Below are 20248 nucleotides of genomic sequence, written 5' to 3' on the forward strand. Positions count from 1 at the left end.
TAAGACCAATACAAAATGCCACTAGTGATGAAGGAAGTGCTCACAAAAAGCTGAGAATAGTCATGACATTAAAAGAAAAAGTTAAATTGTTTGCTATATATCATAGGTTAAGGTCTGCAGCTGCAGTTGCCTGCCATTTCAAGATAAATGAATCCACTGTCAGGACAACTGGAAAAAAAGAAAGGGAAATGTGTAAAGCCATCACTGCAGCTACACCAGCAAGTAAGACAACACTTTTTTTGTGAAATATCTTTTTACTCATATTGAAGATGTAGGTTTTATGTGGATTCAGGATTGCTGTCAGAAAGGCATACCTACAGACACTACTATAATTCAAGAAAAAGTAGTCATTGTATGACAACTTAAAGCAAAAGAAAATTATAGCATCTAGAGCTAGAAGATTTAATGCCAGCAAAGGATGGTTTGATAATTTTAGAATGATATTTGGCTTCAAAAATGTCAAGATAAGAGGAAAAGCATCCTCTGCTGAACTAGAGGTAACAAACAATTTTCCAAACACCGTTAAGAAAATCATTGAGGAGAAAGAATAGCTGTCTAAACAGGTTTTTAGTGCACAAAAAAGTTTTCTGTTATGGGCTGGGTGTGGTGGCTCATGCTTGTAATCCCAGCACTTTGGGAGACTAAGGCGGACAGATCATTTGAGGTCAGGAGTTTGAGACCAGGCTGGCCAACATGGTGATATCCCGTCTCTACTAAAAACACAAAATTAGCCAGGCATGGAGGCACATGCCTGTAATTTCAGCTACTAAGGAGACTAAGGCAGGAGAATTACTTGAACCTGGGAGGGGGAGGTTGCAGTAAGCCCAGATCACACCCCTGCACTCCAACCTGGATGACAGAGTGAGACTCTGTCTCAAAAGAGAAAAAAAAAAAAAAAAAGTTTCCCACTCTGAAAAAACAAAGCCACAAAAAATGTATGAATAAGGAAGATAAGTGAGCACCAGAAATTAAGACAAGAAGAGAAGAGACAGGCTAACTTTACTGATTTTCTGCAAATGCTGTTGAGTTTATGATAAAGACTGCCCTTATTGCTAAAGCTGCTAAACTCTGGGCCTGAAGGAAAAAACTAAACACCAACTTTCAGCCTGTTGGTTGTACACCAACACAACCTGGCTAATGAGAACCCCTATTCTAGATCATTTCAATCAATGCTTTGTCCCTGGAATCAGAAAGTACATTACCAGTAAGGAGCTATCTTTTAAGGTTATTTTGATATTGAACAATGCCCCCCTTCAATAATAAAGGCATCAACATGGTCTACTTGCCCCCAAACACATCTCTAAGTCAGCTTCTGATAAGGGAGTCATAAAGACTTTTAAGGTTCTTTATGGTATATGAAAAGGATTGTCAGTGCTATGAAAGAGAACCTAAAAGGAGAGAACATAATGACGGTCTGGAAGGATTACATCATTGAAAATGCAATTGCTGTTATAAAAAAAGATGTGCAAGCCGTCAAGCCCAAAACAAGAAATTCTTACTGGAGAAAATTGTATCCAGATGTTATGCATGACTTCACAGAACTTCTGACAGCCAAACAAGAAAATAATGATAGAGACTGTAGATACCATTTTTTAAAAAGGAAGAAGGAAGGTTAAGGGTTTCAAAATTTGGATCTTGGAGAAATTCAAGAGCTATTAGACACTGTACCAGAGGAAGTAACAAAACATGACTTGATAGAGGTGACTGCTTCCAAATGTGCCAGACAGTGAGGAAGAAGACATAGAAGAAGCAGTGCCAGAAAAAAAAAAAAGTTGACATTAGACAATCTGGCAGAAGGATTTTAGTTATTCAAGAATGCTCTTGACTTTAGTTGTGACATGGACCTGTCTATACTGTAGGCACTGAAACGAAAGCAAATGGTGGGGAAAAGATTGGTAACATATAGAAATATTTTTAGGGAAATTAAAAAGCAAAAAGTCAGAAATAAAATGTATTTCTATAAAGTTACACCAAGTGTGCCTTCCACTTCTGCCTCCCCTTACACTTCCTCCACCTCTTCTGCCTCTGCCACTACTGAGACAGCAAGACCAACCTCTCCTCATCTTCAACATACTGGACATGAGGGTAAAAATATTTATGGCGATCCATTTCCACTTAAGGAATACTCAATATATTTTCTCTTCCTTGTGATTTTCTTAACAATATTTTCTTTTCTCTTGCTTAATTATAAGAATACAGTATGTGATACATATAACACACAAAATATGTGTTAACTGTTTATGTTATCGGCAAGGCTTCTGGCCAATAGTAGCCTATTAGTAGATAAGTTTTGGGGAAGTGAAAAGTTGTATTTGAATTTTCAACTGCAAGAGGGATAATGCCCACACTGTTCAAGGGTCAATTGTTCATTATTGGCATTGAGATATAGAAGTAATTCAGCAGGTAACTGATTTGACAGGGTCCTGCTGCATAATAGGAGATGGTCACTATATTCTACTTCACTTTTTCTTTACAAAGGTATCATAGAAATAATTAATTAAGTAAACGTCATGGTTATAATGTTGAGAAATAGCTTATGAGATGGAGACATTCAGTATTTTATCAAAGTATCTCACAAATATATAATGCTCTACTTATGATCAAGGTTGAGAAATATTGACCAAATTGCAGTGAGGTCAGGTAAAATTCACAACTAATTTTTTTCTAAATAGTTTATATGAATCTGAATAGTCATCTAGGAGTGCACTTCAGATTCTTATTCAATGATTTTATTAATGTCTGTTATAAGAACATTTGCTGCATGCTGATCAAACCAGTATATAAACAATTTGGGAATAATAGCTAATATGTTAACTGAAAGAATAGTGATATCAACAGATTAAAACAAGAGGCTAATTATACCCAGATGTTATTCAACAGGGATGTAATGAAAAGTCCTAACTGTGGTACACGAAACCATTTCCATGACTATAAAACATGGGTCTGATGCCTTAGTATCCTGGTGGGAAACATGTTTGAGTTTAGTTGACAGTAAACTCAATATGATTTCCCCTTGTATGGCAATTGCTAAGAAAAGGTATTTACATCATTATACATCAATTGAAATATGTGTCCAGAAGGGAGGAAGAAATAACCATACAATATCGAGTTAATGTGTTGTGTTGAGTGTTGAAATTACAGAGAAACTTTTAAAAGTTGGAATTTGTCTAAAGCAGACCAACTAGAATAATGAGGGACTTGATGTTAAGTTACAAGAATAAAAGCAATAAGAAAGGGACTATTTAAGCTGTTGTCTTCAAATTTGAATTGAGGACCTGAAGTTTTAAACTTACCTATAACACTAATCTTTGGATCAACATTAAATAAATAAACAAGTAGAGTTGACTCAATAGAAAATTAGCTTACTTAGGTGTATAGTCATTATAACTGGGGCCATACAAGCAGATGATAAAGGTAATTCAGGAATCAGAAGTTAAACCAAGTTTTTCCTAAGACACTTAAAAGATTCTGAGATTCATAATTCTTTAGGTTTCAGTTGCTGTGCTGTTGATGATGTTTAAATGAAATGCCTCATTCCAAGCACCTTGCCATGATATTCTCAATTTTTTCATTATCTGTTACCCAACCATATATCCATCTTTGACTTCTATGCCAGTCTTGAGTCTTGTGCAATTGATGATATTTGACCATTTCTTATCTATAAAAATAGCAATTTCATATGGCCAAATCCAATAATCTAACTTTTCTCCAAAGATGCCTTAAACTTTCCAGCCTCTAGGTATATATTATTCCATTGCTGTAATATAACAGCCCAGAACACTCTCCACCTCCACTTATCCAAATACTACTTTGCGTTTAAAGTTCAATTTGTCCACTCATCCATGAAGACTTCTTTAGTCATTTCAATAGTCTGATTGTCTACCTCTACACATCTTTAGGACTTCTCACCCGAGACAAATGATATTGCTTTATGTGGTTATGTGCCTTTTGCTATTAAGCCCTGGCTCTCACAAGTACCATACCTAGCGTACACCTAGCTGCAATATGACTTTCCATACAGTAGGGGCTCAATATCCAGCTGCTGATGATACAGTTGCAAAGTCAGAAGTTGCCAAGAATTCTGCAGCTGAATAGAACTAATCCTGAATGAAAGGCTATCATAATTTCTCACAGTCTCTGACCCATGATTCACTGTAAAATGTAATTATAATACAGTCCTCTAACTTTGTACTTAGCAGAGACAAAGCTGAACATTTGTGGTATATGCATATTAGGAAGGCTTTGGGAAGTGCAGTTACCAGGATTGTTTGTGCAGAACTATGAGTTTGAGCAGTTTTGCAAAGGCAGATCTAATATTCTTTTCTGCACAATGAGGTTGATCTTCAATTTGTGCATTCACTCCCATTTTCTTCTCTTTCTCTCCTTGAAATTTGTTTTGTAAGAACATTTTAATGCATTTATCTTCTTCCCTCAGCTTGTGAAATTACTCATCCCTGAGATGCATAATTGAGTGGTATCCTATTACACCCATGGGATTAGAGGCTTTATGGATCACTCCAACATGAGAAAAAAATGTTTGTATAAGAATAAATGGATTTATATGAAAAAATGTATAAAGAAATTTTAACAACCCTGGCTCTTGGTTTGGGCAGGCTTACAAGGGAGAATTTCTATATATGCAGGCAGCAAATACATATAGTTGGCAACATTTAAATATTAAAATAGCTTCATGCAGGCAGGTGCTTTTTCACTGGGAATTTGCAGTGTACATTTTCTTCAATTTCCCCTCCTCATTTTTACACGTTGGAAAGGAATGTCTTTAATCCCCAAATTCACACATGGCAGACCTTTAAAACTGGAATTACAATTTCTCCAAGCCCAGGGACATACCTGGTATGGAAAAGGGATAAATAGCTTTAAAGAAAAGCTACTAGAATGATTTGCCTGAGGGTGGATATGAAATCCTCTGCACATCTTTCAGAGAAACAGCAACTTTTTAAAGCATGATAGTTAGCTACTCTCTACTTGAAATAATGAGGTTTGTTTTTACTAATGAGAAGTTCTGAAGGTCTAGATTCATAATGGTTGAGACATTATGTGTGTGCATTGTGTGTGCATGTATGTGTGTGTGATGTCTAAAATTTTATTCAGACTTATTAAAATTAGTTTTAGGCTACCAATAGTTTTTGAGAACATGAGAGGTTCCTTGTCACATCAGGAATCATTAGAATTTCATGATATTTTCTAGTGAAGCCCTTTCGAATGAAATGGCTAATACTGGAAATAATGGTGGGCATAGGAAGAATGTGGTTTGTGGTTAGAAAGCCTGAAACTTCTAGTTTGCTAAAAGATCCTTTTTGTGGTATTCCCATTCTCTTCATTTTTTGAAGTTTTCCAGCATATTTACTTTTCAGAAATTTTTCATAGAAATATCTGAAATTCTTTCACATAAATTAAAATGAATCATTAAATGTAAAACAAGATATTTGAGCTGTAATAGAAATGAATCAAATGAAAAGCTGGACACACAGAAAGTGTGTTCATTCCTTTTCATCATTGCCATTTTAAGTCTGTTTTATCAAATACTTCTTTCCTGCTCTAGGATAAAATCTTAGGCTTTTCCAGTTACTCTTGGATATTAATGAATAGTGTGAATGAATAGTCTAATTTTCCAAGCATTGAGAAGTTTAATATCTGTATCAGTTAGCTCTGGGTGTCATAAAAAAATACCACAGACTAAATGGCTTTAAATTTATTTATCACAATTGTGGAGGGTGGGAATTCCAAGATCAGGGTGACAACTGATTTGGTTCTTGATGAGGCTTCTCTTCCTGACTTACAGATGGCCACCTTCTTGATGTGTCCTCATATGGTGGGGAAAGAGAGGAGGAGCTCTTTCTCTCTCTTCCTCTTCTTATAAGGCCACTTATCAGATTAGCACTCTCTCCCCTCCATGACCTCATGCAGCCTTTACTGCCTCCTAAATGCCCTATCTCCAAATAAAGTCACATTGGTGGTTAGGGCTTCAACATCATAATCTGGGGGAAGGGGAGAGAATTACATCAATAATAATATCAAAGCTTCTCTCTCTCCTCTAATGCCTTAACTAAGCCAGTTTTGGGAAAAGGTCACCTTTTTCCAGTTGTATTTTATTATTCATCCTAGCTTTTATACTCCTCCCCTGTCACAAACCTGCTTCTTTCTTAAGTGACATGAAAGAAAGAAGAAGGGGAATTGGTATCATGGAGCTCTCCTTTCACTATTCATATGCTAGAGCAGATCCCAAAAAGGTTAGTATTTTTAGGGTATCCTTGGGGACCCTTCAAACAAACCCATCATGACCAGGGTTCTCTTCTGCTGAAGACCCCAACACTATATGGTGTCTCCTCCGGTTGACTGTGTATGATACCCTCTTCAGTCCCTGCTTCTGAGTGTCCTACAGAGACTTTCCTAGTTGCATTGCCATGTCCTTCTAGTGACCATAGTCAGGCTCCCTTTCCAGATAACTCGAATCCAGCTACCTTCTGGGAGCCATGCAAATGTCTACTTTAACTTGTCAGCAAGAAATAACAATCAAAGCCGGGCGCGGTGGCTCAAGCCTGTAATCCCAGCACTTTGGGAGGACGAGGCGGGTGGATCACGAGGTCAAGAGATCGAGTCCATCCTGGTCAACATGGTGAAACCCCGTCTCTACTAAAAATACAAAAAATTAGCTGGGCGTGGTGGCGCGTGCCTGTAATCCCAGCTACTCAGGAGGCTGAGGCAGGAGAATTGCCTGAACCCAGGAGGCGGAGGTTGCAGTGAGCCGAGATCGCGCCATTGCACTCCAGCCTGGGTAACAAGAGCGAAACTCCGTCTCAAAAAAAAAAAAAAGAAAAAAAAAGAAATAACAATCAAAGCTAGCACTCACTATGTGCCAAACCCAGCCAAACTCACTATGTGCCAAGCACTCACATGCTTCAACTCATTTCATTCTCACAGCACTCATTTGAATTATTTCTACAAAGCCACAGAAAAATTAGTCACGCAACCATGAACACTTCAGTGAATAAGCGGTAGCTATGAAATATGAACTTAAGCAGTGGAGACACAGAAGCTTCATTTTGAACCACTGCATCACGTTGAAAGAAGGGCCAAGAGTGTTTCTTTTCCTCTGAATCTGTCTCATCACTTTCATCAGAGGCAGCTCCAACCTAAGTTTCTGGATATAAGTCAGGGACTCTTCCTCGTTTTTTCCCAACTCAAAGAGCACACACTAAGTTCTTCTAGGGTTTCATGGAAGTCTGCCTCATTCAATTTGTATGGAAAGCACCACCTGCTCTCCTCTATAATGAGAAGGAGAATAATCAGAACCATAATGTCTTTGGACAAGCTCACTGGATCTTTTTGATGAGCTCTTATGGAGTTTACATTGTATTGCTGGGCTAAAGATGGAAAATCCAATTCTAAGGCCCCACTCAGATGGCCTAGAACCTCCCATTAGAACATAGAGGCATTTTGTACCTGGTGCTTTCATCTTTGAGGCCTCTCCAAAACTTGACAAGGGAGGAAGCATACCATTTTGACATTCTATTTAATGAATTGTTCTTTATCACATAATTATCTAGTTGCTACGCCAGGAAGAAAGTTCTCACCTAGCTACTAACAAAAGTTAATAAATCTCTAGGAAAGGTGTCTTGAAAGCCACTACATTGTCTTGAAAAATGATCCAATAAACTTTTTTTAAAAAAAAAAAATCTGTTTTTCTTGCCCTTTTGCCTTTCAATAGCCAAGCCAGGAAGATCACTGTCAGAGTTTTCCCCAGTGTAAAGAAAATGCCCCTGTCTCTCTTCAAGTTTTAAAGGAGATCAGAATCATAAAAGAGTTTGGAACAGAGGAAGAAATTCATAGAAGAAGGCAGAAAGAAGGAGAGATAGAAAGATAGAAGAGGAGAGAAAAGAGATGTTGATTAACTGGAAAGTAAGACTATCCGAAACATTTCCAAGTCTTGAGCCTTTGATTACCCATACCAATTGTGATCTTGTCAGGTGGAAAGAAGTCCTAAGATTTACCTTTCCTAGCCACCTTTGGTTTCTATACAACTTCAACAGGTTGTATAGAAAACATCTTTAAGTGGTTGAGAATCGGGTGTGGACTTTGGCAGTTGGGATGGTTTTGGCAGGGACAAGGTAGCTTTGTGAAAACAGCCGCAGAATAGACCACCAGATGGAGCCCAAGTGAGCACTACAACTTGACATTGAGGGGCCTATAGGAGCATCAGGAAATGAACTGGGTTATCCATTTCTTTATCCATCCACTAGACTCTTACCAAGCTGTCAGAGAGACTAGAGTTTGCACCACTACACTCCAGCCACAAATCCGTACAAAGTGCCAAATGATCAAGTAGTGACAAAGCAGAAGGAAGACACAGCTCTGTAGACACATTTAGGAAGAAAAGCTGACTCAAATTAAGCTTTCTCTTTTTCCAGAGAAACAGTGTTAATTATGTAGAGAAATCATATGAATTATCGAATAGAGCTAAGTTTTAAATTCAGTTTGGTATTTAGTAGTATCTTCCCAATCCCTGGTGAGTATTGCTTGTATTTGCCCATCTGAGTTACAGTAAAGTTTTTGACTCCTGTTATATTAGGATTCCCTCTCCTGAATTAGACTCAAAATCTCATCCTGTCACCTGCTTCCCCCATTTCAACATCCTGGAAAAAAAATTAAAAGGATATTTTTTACAATAAACCTACTTTGCTTCCTAATTTTTGAAATAATGAAATCTCATTCCAAACCTCATTAGCTGTATTGATGAGCTGAACCAAACAATGAGGAAACCATCACAGTTACACCTGAACTTTTAGCGTGGTCCCCACTAGGGGAAACCTTGTTGCTTCTCTGTCCTTACAGCCTTGTCTTTTGCTCTATTTGTACCTCCTAATATAATCTTTTATAATACACATGTAGAACAATCCAACCCCTGTGTTAGAGGAAAATAAAATGATGTCCTCACAAAGATCTGATTACATCCTCTTCATTCTTCCTATTAAATATTCAATCAATTTCGGCCCCTGAGTTTTTCTAATGGAGTGAGGGTATTATTGTACACACTAGATAGCAGTGGCCCCACTCTAACGGCCTACTCCTTCCAGCTTTTTTCAATACACAACTAAGAGCCATTGCTGCAGATCTTGTTTGTTAGGGCAGAGTGGTAATATGTTAACTACCTAATAACATTGGCAAGAAAATTGCTTAAAAGTTGAGTCCTACATATGATTTTACTTTATAGTCATGAAAGACTTTCCATGAAGTCAATTCTCCCTGCCTCTGACTCTTTTCCAGGCTTTTAAAATGGGATATGAGTACTCACATATGTGGGAGTGGGCCAGCAATTTTAAGTAATAGCTGGGTAGCATTATCCCAAAGAATCAATTATACTTAAAGACTTGGATAAAAATCATTCTTAAAAACTTGAACGAATTTACCATAAAAGAAACCAAACAACTCTCATCAAAAACTGGGCAAAAGATATGAACAGACACTTCTCAAAAGAAGACATTTATGCAGCCAACAAACATTTGATAAAAAGCTCATCATTACCAGTCATTAGACAAATGCAAATCAAAACCACACTGAGATACCATCTCACACCAGTTAGAATGGCGATCATTAAAAAGTCAGGAAACATGATGCTGGAAAGGATGTGGAGAAACAGGAATGCTTTACAGATCATATTTACACTGTTGGTGGGAGTGTAAATTAGTGTAACCATTGTGGGAGATAGTGTGGCAACTCCTCAAGGATCTAGAACTAGAAATACCATTTGACTCAGCAATCCCATTACTGGGTATATACCCAAAAGATTATAAATCATTCTATCATAAAGACACATACACACAGATGTTTATTGGGGCACTGTTCACAATAACAAAGACTTGGAACCAACCCAAATGCCCATCAGTGATAGACTGGATAAAGAAACTGACACATATACACCATGGAATACTATACAGCCATAAAAAAGAATGAGTTCCTGTCATTTGCAGGAACATGGATGAAGCTGGAAACCATCATTCTCAGCAAACTAACACAGGAACAAAAACCCAAACATCGCATATTCTCACTCATAAATGGGAGCTGAACAATGAGAACACATGGACACAGGGTGGGGAACTTCACACACCAGAGCCTGTCGGGCGTGAGGGATAGGGGAGGGATAGCATTAGGAGAAATACCTAAGGTAGATGAAGGGTTGACAGGTGCAGCAAACCACCATGGCATGTGTATACCTATGTAATAAATCTGCACATTCTGTACATGTACCCAGAACTTAAGGTAGAATTTTAAAATAAATAAATAAATAAATAAAAATCATTCTTAAAATCCTGTGAATTTATGCCTAAACAAGACTTTCAAGGAAAGTTCATCTTTGAAACAGGCGTCTTTCAACTATAGTCCCAAACCATCCCACACCCTCCCCATCCCCTCAAGACACATGCTGTCTCCACTGCCAAACTTCCTCATTGCCTACAGGTAAGAAGCTTTGGATTTTTTTCAATAAGCCCATGTAAAATTCAAGAGTGATCATATTTAAGAGTGAAATTGCCCTAAGGAAACTTTCTACTACTATAGTGGAGTAGTGTAGTAAGGAAAGTAAAGAAGGAAAGTCAGAATTTGGAGCAGTGTTTGACTATATATTTAAGATGGTCTGATATACAGGTTCTTGACACAAATTCTCAAAGGTAATCAGAGTTTTTGACTATTTAGATATGAATTGTCAATATTAAATAAACTAAGAAATACCAATTGGGTTTTGAAATAAGTAAAACTGGGAGATTATATTCATATAAATCATGCTATTATTTGGTCCTGATTTTGTGTATGAGTGCATGTGCATGTGTGCATGCCTGTGTGTGTATGTGTGTGTGCATGTGTGTATGTGTGTGCGTGCATGTGTGTTCTACACTACAGTGAAGTTTGTTCCGCAAGCTACTGACTTGGTTAAAAAGCTTTGGAAACATGAGTGCAGTTCCAGTCATAACATTTAGACCTTCATTTCAATCCCATAATAGTTAGCTTAAGTAATGTCTAAATATTTCTTTAAGCCACAATATTCTATTTTCAGCATCGGACTCTAAATCATAATGCACTGTATTTGCCTCTTTCTAACTTGGAATAAGTTCCCATGTGGAACAGTTGTAAGCTCCTTTGAGATTTATCAACCACACCAAGGTATAAAGAAAGATTGGCAAAAAGAAATATGTTTGAATCCCCACTCTGATGAAATAATTCAGGAAAATGTATCTAAATGCTCTGCATCTGATTTAGTTCTGTGCTGGCATCTGCTTCTCATTGAGCAGAGTCACCTCTGTTACTATTAAAAGGCCAAGAGCTGTCTTTGAAATTACAATGACGTGCAATTAAGAAGTTATTTCAGTTATCAGCATACAGTAACTCAACTAGCCATCGTTAAGAAAGTGCATAAATTCCAAAGACATTCAAAACATCTGGCTCTGGATGCTTCTCCCTTTCCATAATTGATGTGTTAGCTGCTCATGGGTGAAAGAACGCACAGCACATTTTAGTGACATCTGTTTCAAGTTAGGGTTAATTGATTTCCATTCATGTCTTCTTTTTTGCCCAAAATATATCAAAAAATGTAGATCAGGAAAAAACTGTATTTCAAATAAGCTTTTGTATTTAAATACATGTATTAAGAGAAAAATATACAATTAATATAAAACTTTCTGGAATCTTTTACTACACTATGACCCAATTGTGATAATTATCCCTAAAATCATAACTAAAACACTGAGTAATTAGTATGTCATCATCACTGTGTTTAGTAATTTACAATCATTACCTTCTTTTTTTCTTTTTTCTTTTAGGCAGAGTCTTGCTCTGCCACCAGGTTGGAATGCAGTGGTGATCTCAGCTCACTGTCACCTCTGCCTCCTGGGTTCAAACGATTCTCATGCCTCAGCCTCCTGAGTTGCTAGAATTACAGGCACACCCCACCACACCCTGCTAATTTTCGTATTTTTTGTAGAGACAGGGTTTCGCCATGTTGACCAGGTTGGTTTCAAACTCCTGGTCTCAGTTGACATGATTTTCCAAATGAAGACAGGTAGTCACAGATGGAAAGTAATTTGCCCAAGGGCAAAATTCTGGCAAAAGGAACAGCTGAAATTCTCAACTAAATGGTTTACTGCCAAAGCCCACATTGTATAATTGCAGTAATGGGTTATAAAATGTGATAGTGATGGAATCATTATATGGCACCAATCCGGCTGTGTGAAGAGCCTTACATGAAGTACGTTCAGAAATTTTTAAACTTACTGAACTGACCACTTCACAGTCTGCAAGCCATTTCATGACAACTTTTAACAAGGAACTGAGACAGAATGCTTTCCCAGTAGTGTACATGACTTGGTGTATCTGTAAACATCTCTGAATCTGGGTGTCCTAAGATAAGTTGATTATAGCTATAATAGTAGGATTGTTATAAAGATACAGAGAGTTACTCTGCATTAAAATGTTTTGCATACACTAAATAACAATTTCCTGAAGTGTTAAGTCCAAAACCTACTTCCCCAGAAATGGTAAGAAATGCTAGGAGTGAAAAGAGTTCCAGGTCAAATTTGTTTGGAAAATCCCACATTCTGCTGTAACTATTCCACACCTACCCAACCCACCCAGCACACATAGAAGACATGTGTTATCTTGTTTAGAACCTCTGCCATCCTTTTCTGGTAATGGGATACATGCTATTGGGACATTGCTCCTCCTCTGACTCCCGACCTGCTGGTGGAGCTGCTACTCACCCAGGAACTATCCCAGAGCCAATAACCTTGTACTCTAGAACATTTTACCTTGCTACAAGAATTGTGACATATATCCAAGAGTGGTGGCTCACACCTGTAATCCCAGCATTTTAGAAGGCCAAGTCAGGCAAATTACTTGAGCCTAGGAGTTCAAGACCAGCCTGGGAAAGATGGTGAAAACCCATCTCTACAAAAAAAATACAAAAAATTGGCCACGCGCAGTGGCTCACACCCATAATCCCACACTTTGAGAGGCCAAGGCAGGCGGATCACGAGGTCAAGATTCCGAGACCATCCTGGTCAACATGGTGAAACCCTGTCTCTACTAGAAATACAAAAATTAGCTGGGTATGGTGGGGCATACCTGTAATCCCAGATACTCGGGAGGCTGAGGCAGGAGAATCACTTGAACCTGGGAGGCAGAGGTTGCAGTGAGCCAAGATTGCACCATTGCACACCAGCCTGGCTGTAGAAGGAGACTCTGTCTCAAAAAAAAAAAAAAAAAAAAAAGCCGGATATGGTGGAAACACCTTTAGTTGCAGCAACTCAGGAGGCTAAGGTGGGAGGATCACTCGAGGAGGCAGAGGTTCAGGAGGCAGACATTGCAGTGAACTGAGATTGCACCACTGCCCTCAAGCCTAGGCAACAGAGTGAGACTCTGCCTCGAAAGGAAAAAAAAAAAAGAAAAAAGAATTGAAGTCTAAGACCGTGAACCCAGACCTGTTGGTGACTATACTTTGTCACGCACTGTAGAAATAAAATCATCTAACTTGCTTTTTGGCTTAAGCTTTTTTGATTGTGAGGTATGCTGAATATAATCTTCATAGAGATTCACTATGAGAAATACTAAAAAATATGAGCAGATTTCAACAAAATGTGGGTTTGAAAAATCAGACATTTGTTTCTAGGAGTATGTATAAAAGGAAAAGAGAAAACTCAGACATATGAAGTGGATTTTTCTATTTTTATTAATTTATAACAGTCATTAAAGGACAACAAAATGATACTTTACATACCAGTAAATTATGATACTAAATAGTAAATCACAGGGCCAAAGCTACTTGTAAGGGTGTTGAAGGTAAATAAAGTATTATTAATAATAAGGAAATTGACAAACTATTCTACAATACTTTTTAAAAAATTTTATTGATACATAATATTTGTACATTTGCATAGCATGTGTAATGATTAAGTCAAGATATTTAGGATACTCATCACCCCAAGCATTTACCATTTCTGTGTGTTGGGATCATCAAGCCCTCTCATCTAGCTACTTGAAATATATAATACATTGTTTTTAACCATAATCACCCTGCTCTGCTATCAAACATTAGAACTTATTTCTTCTAAGTTTCCCCCTCCCCCTACCTCATCTCAACATGCATTCTTCCCAGCCTCTGGTAACTATCATTCTACTCGCTACCTCAGTGAGATTAAGCTTAGTGAGGAAGACAGGCTAAAAGATGACATAGGCCAGATCATGGCCTCCTGCACGAAACAATTAGCCAAGTTGTGAACGCAAAAATAGTTCTTGAAGAAAATTAAAAGTTATAATTTTTTATAATTATATAATTATAATTATATAATCTGTGAACCCACAAATTATAAGAAAGTGAAACAGGCTTTTACTGCTGGTAGAAAGAAAGTTTTAGTGGTCTGGATAAAAGATCAAAGCAGGCACAACATTCCCTTAAACCCAAGTCTAATCCAGAAGAAGATTCTAATCGCTTAATTCTATCAAGGCTGAAAGATGTAAGGAAGCTGCAGAAGAAAAGCTTAAGCCTAGCAAAGGTTCATTCATGAAGCTGAAGGAAAGAAGCCATGTCCACAACATAAAAGTGCGAGGTGAACCAGTGAATGCTGATATAGAAGCTTCAGCAAGTTATCCAGAAAATCCAGCTAAAATAATTGATGAAGATGGCTACAATAAATAACAGATTTTCAATGTAGATGAAATGGCTTTAAATTGAAAGGCACCATGTAAAACTTTCGTAGCTAGAGACAAGTCAATGCTTGGTTTCAAAGCTTCAAAAGACAGGTTGACTCTACTTTTAGGTGCTAACTGTTAGTTGCAGCCAATGCCCATTTATCATTTCAAAAATCCTACAATCTTTAAGAATTATGTTAAATCTACTCTGCCTGAAAAACAAAGCCTAGATGAGAGCAATTCTGTTTATAGGATAGTTTACTGAATATTTTAAGTCCTATGGAGACCTACTGCTAAGAAAAAAAAGATTCCTTACAAAATATTACTGTTTATTGACAATGCACCTGGTGACTTAAGAGCTCTGATGGAGATGAAAAAGTGGATTAAAGTTTTCATCCCTGCTAACACAATATCCATTTGTAACCCATGGATCAAGGAGTAATTTGAAATCTTATTGTTTAAGAAATACATTTTGAAAGCGGATAGCAGCCATAGATAGTGATTCCCTTGGTGGATCTGGGCAAAGTAAATCAAAAACCTTCTGGAAAGGATCCACCATTTTAGGTGCCATTAAGAAAATCTGTGATTCCTGGGAGGAGGAATAAATAGCAACACTAACAGGAATTTGGACAAAGTTGATTCCAACTTTCACAGATGACTTTGAAGGGTTGAAGGGTTCAATATTTTAATGGATGAAAGTAACTACAGGCATGATACAAATAGCAAAAGAAGGCCAGGCACAATGGCTCACACGTGTAATCACAGCACTTTGGAAGGCTGAGGCAGGTGGATCATGAGGTCAAGGGTTGGAGACCAGCCTGACCAACACAGTAAAACCCTGTCTCTACTAAAAATACAAAAATTAGCCAAGCATGGTGGCGTGCACCTGTAATCCCAGCTACTCAGGAGGCTGGGGCAGGAGAATCACTTGAACCCAGGAAGTAGAGGTTGCAGTGAGCCAAAATCAAGCCACTGTACTCCAGCCTGGGCAACAGAGCAAGACTCCATCTCAGTCAACAACAGCAACAACAACAAGAGAACTAGAATTAGATGTGGAGCCTGAAGATGTCACTGAATTGCTGTAATCTCATTATAAAACATGAACAGATAAAGTATTTGCTTCTTATGGATGGGCAAAGGGAGTATTTTCTTGAGATGCAATCTACTCCTGATAATTCTGTGAACATTATTGAAATGACAACAAATGATTTAGAATATTCCAAAATCTTTGTTGATAAAGCAGCAGCAAGGTTTGAGAGGATTGACTCCAATTTTGAAAACAGTGCTATGGGTAAAATGCTATCAAATGGCCTCATACGCTACAGAGAATTGTTTCATGAAAGGAAGAGAAATCTTTCATGCATTCAACCAATGCAGCAAACTTCATTGTGGCCTTCTTTTTAAAAATTGCTGCAGCTACCCCAAACTTCAGCAGCCACCACTCTGATCAGTCAGCAGCCATCAACATTGAGGCAAGACTCTCCATTAGCAAAAAAGATTATGACTCACTAAAGGTTCAAATGAATGCTAGCATTTTTTAGCAATAAAGCATTTTAAACTAAGGTGTGTATATTACTTTTTAGATATAATGCTATTGAATGCTTAACAGCCACAGTATAGTGTACACATAATTTTTATTTGCACTTAAAAAAAAAACCTGTGTGACTTGCTTTATTGTGATATTTACTTTATTGCAGAGGTCTGGAGCTGAATCCACACTATCTCTGAGATATACCTGTATATAATCTTAAACATTAAAATAATTCCAAAAATATGGATATTTGGAATGGTAGCATTTCATCCTAAGCCTAACTTGGTCTTCATCTAATATCCCATGTATCAAATTATAAAGCTTAATTGGCAGAGTCTGCACATTTAATAAGGAATATTAAACTGGATAGCATCTTCTGGTATTAACTCATATCCCCATTCTCAGTAGAAGCCATTCCAGAATTGGTGATGTCTGTGAACATGCTTTCAATGAAAGTAACACAGGATGCTACACAAAATAGCTTTTAACATTACACAGTGTATAACCTTGCATATCCAGAAGGATTTTATCATTGACCCAGGAACTATTCAACTTGTCTAATTCTTCAGCTTTGCCCTCAGGCTTCTCTCTTTCACCTAATTGCAAGTGGCTGTAGCAGCTTCAAATAGTGCATTCACTCCCCTCAAAAAGACTGCAAAACTTCGTATCATTCCCTTGGACCTCCTTTTTTTTTTTTTTTTTTTTTTTGACAGAATATTGCTTTTGTTGCCCAGCCTGCTTTTGTTGCAATGGGCCATCTCAGCTCACCACAGCCTCTGCCTCCCAGGTTCAAGTGATTCTCCTGCCTCACCCTCCCAAGTAGCTGGGATTACAGGCATGCGCCATCACACTGGCTAATTTTGTATTTTTAGTAGAGACTGGGTTTCACCATGTTGGCCAGGATGATCTCAAACTCTCAACCTCAGGTGACCTACCTTCCTCGGCCTCCTAAAGTGCTGGGATTACAGGTGTGAGCCACCGCGCCCAGCCCTTTGTGCCTCTTATTAAGTAACAACAGTTTTTCCAGGTGCCTCCCAGCAGGCTTTCCTTTGTGTCTCATCAGCTGAGTTACATCGTGTGACCATTTCCACTTCAATTACTAGAAAGATAAATAATTGGCTTAAACTAATCAATATTTACCCTCCTATGGTGAGAGAAGCCGGACTTCCTTAAAGTAAATGGTCTCCCATTACTTCAACAACTCACAATTTTGTGTACACATGGAAGGAGCAGAAATACGGGACAGCAATGTCTATCACAAATACCTAAAAAATAAATGTTTGGGGTGCACAATTACAAAAGGAAAAGAGAAATTAAAAAAAAAAAAGAAAATGTAACTAAAATAATCCCAGGAAAATTAAAATAAAATAGAAATTACTTAAAAATTGTCAATAAATAAATATATTGCATTTCATATTGTCATTGGAAATTACATTAAGGGGAAACAGGTGCAGCTAAAAAGAAAAAACAATTGAAAAAATATCTGAAAACAGCTAAATTAGGAGAAAAGAGAGCTATATAAATCATCACAGTTTTGTTACATTCTTCTATCCTACCCATTAAAATGGGCCTCCAAATGACATTCAAACAATATGCTTAATTAGATTCACAGATTAAAGTTTTCTATTGCAGTGAATTTAACTACTTTCTACATAGGTTTTATATGTGTGTGTGTGTGTATGTGTGCGTGTATATATGTATGTGTACATACACGTTTTTATTAAGAACGGATCCTGGTTCTGTGGAAGGAGGGAAGCAGAGTCCAATCTAGATTGATTTTGTTTATAAAAAACATTTGTTACAAGATGTCTTTTATACACATCTGAAAAATGAATGTGTTGGCACTCTGCCCCACAGAGTTTTATATACTTTAAAACTAAAAAGCCTTCCTAATTTTTTTCATTAAAATGTTTCCTTGCTATAACAACAAAAAAAAAATTGTCAGGGGTCTAACTGTGCTTTTCCGACCCCGCTACTAAAACCTACAGTTTGGGAGCAGAAATTTTTTTAAAAATGAGTACCTCCTGCCGGGCGCGGTGGCTCAAGCCTGTAATCCCAGCACTTTGGGAGGCCGAGGCGGGTGGATCACGAGGTCGAGAGATCGAGACCATCCTGGTCAACATGGTGAAACCCCGTCTCTACTAAAAAAGTGCAAAAAATTAGCTGGGCATGGTGGCACGTGCCTGTAATCCCAGCTACTCAGGAGGCTGAGGCAGGAGAATTGCCTGAACCCAGGAGGCGGAGGCTGCGGTGAGCCGAGATCGCGCCATTGCACTCCGGCCTGAGTAACAAGGGCGAAACTCCGTCTCAAAAAAAAAAAAAAAAAAAAAAAGAGTACCTCCTTTCAGATGTCAGAGCAAAAGCCAGACATCTCAGAGAACAGCTCCCTACACGGGTGAAGACGTGGTTCGCTGTGTGTACAGGGCATCAAAGCAATCTCTGGGCAATTTGTTTTCTTCTCAAATTCTGCCTCTCTCTGCTCCTCAATCTAGATGCCTCCAGAATTAGAAAATACTCTGCTGTCCAGCAGTCTCTCCACCATCACATAGGGGCACATTCTCATGTGTGTTTAAAACTTTTGAGCCTGGTATACATTTTCTATGGACTGAGGCTGCCTTCCATAGACTTAATAGCTACCTAAGTGTCAGGACTAAGAAGATGCACATAACCGTGCTACGATTTAAAAAAACAATGATCCAAGCACTCTTTCATTATTATTTCATAAGCATTTATTATCTGCCAGGAACTGGGGATAATGATATTAAGAACAGGTGTTCTTAATTAGCCGGCATGGTGGTGGCATGTGCCTGTAATTCCAGCTACTCAGGAGGCTGAGGTGAGAGAATTGCTTGAACTCCAGAGGCAGAGGTTGCAGTGAGCCGAGATTGTGCCACTGCACTCTAGCCTGGGGAACAGAGGGAGACTCCTTCTAAAAAATTAAAAAAATTAAAAAAATTAAAAAAAAAGTGGTCTTTATACTCAAGGAGCATTTGGCTAGAGAGAAAATGATAAAAAATAATTAAGTACAGGAAGATAATAAGGTGTCATGAAAGATGTACAATGTATAAGTAGGCCACCAAGGAGGAATTCTCCCTGAAGAGTTCAGAAAAAAAGATTCAGGGATGATATTTTATTTATGAATAATATAGGTTTACTATATTCCATCATTACAAAATGAATGCACTCTCTTAACAAATGCATAACTCCACATCTCTAAATAATCACCAAATAGACTTAATGCTGGGTTTATTCAGTCCTGCTTGGTTACATAAGTTTAAAATTCACCTTCTTTCAAAGCAGTATTTTTTGTCACTAATTTCACAATCTGTTAATAGCTTATCTTAAAGATAACACTGTCCTGCAATTGTTATTGATGAAAAGCGTTTTCTGTCACTATTTGTTGAACAGAGACAAGCCAAACCAGGTTCAGTACATGCATGAGGTTGTCCACTGAGAACCATAAAAGCTTACATGAAATAGACTTCTGTACACTTTATCAGGAGGCAGTGAATTGAAAGGTATGTTGTTTAAAGTCTTATTTACTCTGCAGACACCTTTTTGACTCACCGCTACAAGTATTCATAAAAACTCCTCTTGAGCTAAGATAGTTTAAGTTGTTAACTGCACCAAGGAGACCATAATCCGTAGATCATGATGCAAACAGATAGTGAGCCTGTCATACTGAAGCTTAGTAAGAGAATCTTGATTGTAGCTTGGTGAACTGATTAATGAGCTAAAAAAAAAAAAAAATCCTTCTGAATTCTTAAAGGGGCTTCTCATACTCTGAAAAGATGGATTCAGTCAATAATTCTCAATATTTATCCCAGCTTCTCATAAATATTTCTTAGTACTGTTCTTACGTACACTAAAAACTAAACTAGCAAGCACCCAAAGCCATAAAGCTTCAGCTTTAGAAGGTCCAATTCAGTCATTCATTACCAGGAGCACATACAATGTGGTTAATCCTTCCTAATGGAAGGGTTTTACTGCTTTTGCTTTTTCTACAAACTTCTATAGACCCAT

General features: G+C 37.8%; 1 long non-coding RNA gene across 3 annotated transcripts in view; it reads right to left on the reverse strand.

Annotated features, from left to right (window-relative positions):
* LOC141585589 (uncharacterized) overlaps positions 1-20248 on the reverse strand; it is a 70439-nt gene that overhangs the window by 32807 nt on the left and 17384 nt on the right. For all 3 annotated transcript variants that reach the window (XR_012519131.1, XR_012519130.1, XR_012519129.1), the window contains exon 2: positions 1-19958. This exon is cut by the window's left edge. This is a non-coding gene — a long non-coding RNA (uncharacterized LOC141585589). The remainder of the gene's footprint in view (positions 19959-20248) is intronic.

The sequence above is a fragment of the Saimiri boliviensis genome, chromosome 9 (assembly GCF_048565385.1).
Source record: "Saimiri boliviensis isolate mSaiBol1 chromosome 9, mSaiBol1.pri, whole genome shotgun sequence".
NCBI lineage: Eukaryota > Metazoa > Chordata > Mammalia > Primates > Cebidae > Saimiri > Saimiri boliviensis.